The sequence below is a fragment of the Camellia sinensis genome, chromosome 12, assembly GCF_055761805.1.
Source record: "Camellia sinensis isolate YWXY chromosome 12, ASM5576180v1, whole genome shotgun sequence".
Taxonomy (NCBI): Eukaryota; Viridiplantae; Streptophyta; class Magnoliopsida; order Ericales; family Theaceae; genus Camellia; species Camellia sinensis.
The window spans coordinates 20,774,561-20,778,191 of record NC_138972.1 but is presented as its reverse complement, the minus strand read 5'-3'; the positions used below and the strand labels follow the sequence as shown (position 1 = coordinate 20,778,191).

The window sequence follows — 3,631 nt, the reverse complement described above, 5'->3', positions numbered from 1 at the left end:
TGGGTGATTAACTTTATACTGCAAATTAAAGGCCTTAAAGACTTCAGATACCGGAACAGGGGACATATTTATGATCAGCATAATTTTTGGAGTTATCTGAGAAGTTTAATTGAAATGTGATTTTGTGCGATTCGTAAGGGCGTGTTTGGCCCTTCCTATTTGTGGGAAGCTTTTATATATGCATATATGCCTTATGAGTTGTTAAACTCATCTATTTTGAACCAAACAAAAAAATAAAAATATCTAGAGAAAGGGGAAGGAGAACCGTGAGAGAGAGAGGGAGAGAGAGAAGAGGCAAAGCTTCTCCCTAAGGAATTCAACATCCATGGAAGCTTGAAGATGGTTGAAGAAGATAGAAGAGAGAGGAAAGATCAACCAAAAGCTTGGGAAAAATTGAAGAGACTAAGGGATGAACAAAGGTTTGGGTAAGGTATGTGGCTCTAATTACTAACCTTGTATAGAATCCATCTACAACTTGAAATCATGGATTGATATAGAAGATGTGAGCTTTGCACCCATGAACCTTGATTTTCTAAGAATTCCTTGATTGAAGAAGTAAAATCATTAAATTTGTTTATTGTGAGATTATGGTGTTTGATGAAGAATAATAATGTGAAATTGGTCATGTATTAAAGGGTTTTGGGCTTTGATTTACATGTAATTAAGGTTTGATTTTTGGAAATGAGAAGTCCCACAATTTCAGCCATTTTCGGACTGCTGCTGTCCAGGGCCGCACGTGCGGCACTGTTCACCCGCACGTGCGGAGACAGCTCTGCCCAGCCAACTTTGAATAGGTATATCTTTTGCATCCGGACTCCGTTTTGAGTGATTCTTGAGCCTAAAATCAAGCCCCGGAAGTCTAGTTTCCAATGGCGCTAGTCTCACTCCCAAATTCTAAATACAGAAAAAGTTATACCCAAATTAGTGACGACTGTTCACGTTATGTCAATTAGTTATGTACCATTTCTTCACCTAAACCAATTCCTATCGATTTCTCCTGTTTTATAAGACATGGATTACAACATATTAAAGAATAATGAGCTTGGTACCACCATGACTAATTGATTGAACGATCAAAGAGAATAAGTAAAGGATCGAGTATAACCTCATATTATGTGTTGTACACTGTAATTGTAGGTCGAGACGAGGACATTGTACCATTACCACCGGGAACCGATCACTGTGAGTAGTAGTACAAAAATGTACATTTTTTTTCTACCATTGACAATTATTGTCACTAATGCTCTGTTCTTTGTAAGTATTATACGAACATTTATGACAATTGGAAAGCAATGTGAACTTATATGAACGCTGAAAGATTCGCGTACGTCGGTATGATTTCGGAATCCTTATGTTCTGTTAATGACGAATATTAGCCCTTTGTTATTTATTAGCATACTATGTTATTTCTTAAAGAATAAGTGGAACTTATGTTCATCCTTGAAGAATGATATTTGTGTGAATCTAAGATTATGTTACGAAGGGACCCAAGAACGTTTAGAATCTATGATATGAAAGTAAAGGTTTACCATCAGTATGCAACCCACATAAGAATATGAATTATTCTATTTTGTTAAGTGCATGATAATGACATGATATAACAAGAAATGTTCTGGTTTCTATTAACTTAATGATTATTCATATATGTAGAAGTATTCACATCATCTTTAGCACAAGGCCCCTACCCAGGGGTAATAATACCGTGGTTCAAATAATTAAGTTACAAGTTTATGTATGTTCTAAGTTTAAGCCTGTTATAAGTTTACGCATGCTATAAGTCAAGAATGTTACAAACTCAAGAATGTTACAAGTTTATATATGTGACAAGTTCAAGTATGTACAAGTTTAAGTAAGGTTACAAGTACAAGTATATACAAGTTTAAATATGTTACAAGTTTTCAAGTTTAAGTATGTTATAAGTTCAAGTATGTTACAAGTAGACACATGTTACAAGTTCACGCATGTTATAAGTTCAAGTATGTTACAAGTAGACACATGTTACAAGTTCACGCATGTTATAAGTTCAAGTATATTACAAGTAGACGCATGTTACAAGTTCATGTATGTTATAAATTCAAGTATGTTACCAGTGTACGCATGTTATAAGCTCAAGTATGTTACAAGTTTAAGTACGTTGCAAGCTTAAGTATGTTACAAGTTTAAGTGCGTTACAAGCTTAAGTATTTTACAAGTTTAAGTACGACACAAGCTTAAGTATGCTACAAGATACGTTACAAGCTTACCTATGTACAAGTTCAAGTGTACTATAAGTTCACAATATTGAGGAATTTCTTTATGGAACTAACAAGAATGCTTTTTATTGATTTGCCAGCGCTATTAAAAGGCTAAGTATAAGTAAGTATGAATTCTGATTTCTGTTAATGATTCAAGCATAATGAATATGTATGAATTTATTTTCGTTTATGGTATGACATTACATGTGTGGTTTGGTCAGTAAGACCTAATGATTATTGGTATGGAACAAAGTGCTACTTGGAACTAAGTGCTACATTGTGAGCCACCGCTAGAGTCCATGTGAGACACCTCTTGAGTCCATACATATGTGAAAGTTATGAGGCTTATAGCCATCCGTATAAGTTGTTATGAAATGAAACAAAGTGCTACACGGAACTAAGTGCTACATTGTGAGTTACCTCTAGAGTCCGTGTGAGACACCTCTTGGGTTCATATATGCATGTCCAAGGGCTTCATGCCAACTTTTCAAGGGCTTTATGCCATATGTTTCAAGGGCCTTAGTGCCATATGTTACAAGGGCATTATGCCACATGCTTCAAGGGCCTTAGTGCCACAAGTTTCAAGGGCTTATAGCCACCGTGTTTCAAGGGCCTTGTGCCACCATGTTTCAAGGGCTTATAGCCACCATGTTTATGTTGCAAGATTGAACTTAAGGCCGTTATGTACGTAGCACAGAATCAGACTAACTATGTGAACTCTACATCTTTATATGCATTGCTATGTGTTATGTTTCATTTTAAGCATCGTTTAATTTATGTATTACTATTCACTGAGCTTGGCTCACTCTGTCTAATGTCTGTTTCTGTAGGTAACCAACCAAGTGGTCAGTCCTAGTCATGACACCTGTTTTCTTTTGTCAACCTTCGTGGGTTCAGGCACTGCACGAAGCCATTTATTTTTGTAAAGTTTATTGAAATGTTGGCTTAATTTTGATTACCCATTTAAAGTTAAAGAGGTAGAACTTCAATGATTTTTATATAAGCCCAATGATGGGGCTGGGTCTGTACATATGGTTGTTTATCATCGATGCTACAACATATGGTTTGGAGCTTTATCTATTTTCCATGATGAATGTGATGTATAAGAGGTCCTGGCATGTAGATGTAGCTCAATGGAATTTATATGTATAGTTATTTTCCTACTTTATGCTTCCGATGAGGCCCCATATGTTATTTACTACAGGTTAAGTGTTCGTTTTCAAACGGGTCATGCCCAAACTTTTAGGGGCGGGTTTGGGGCGTGACATTGCGCACCTGATTGCACTGTTTTAGGCACATTACTTGCAGTTTGCACGCATCTTATCGCGCTATCTTGGCACCTCATTGCGCAGTTTTGTGCACACCACTTGCATTTTGCATGCATTTTATCGCGCCAT

At 36.4% G+C, this 3,631-nt stretch overlaps 1 long non-coding RNA gene across 2 annotated transcripts; it reads left to right on the top strand.

Annotated features, from left to right (window-relative positions):
- Positions 1 to 203: 203 nt before the first annotated feature.
- LOC145804098 (uncharacterized) lies at positions 204 to 3,396 on the top strand. Of its 2 annotated transcripts, XR_014345698.1 has the most exons (4): positions 204 to 430; positions 1,138 to 1,182; positions 1,260 to 1,332; positions 3,065 to 3,259. It is a non-coding gene; the product is annotated as an uncharacterized LOC145804098 (long non-coding RNA). The 2 variants fall into 2 exon arrangements; XR_014345697.1 differs by lacking the exon at positions 1,260 to 1,332 and having other exon boundaries at positions 3,065 to 3,396.
- Positions 3,397 to 3,631: the final 235 nt, after the last annotated feature.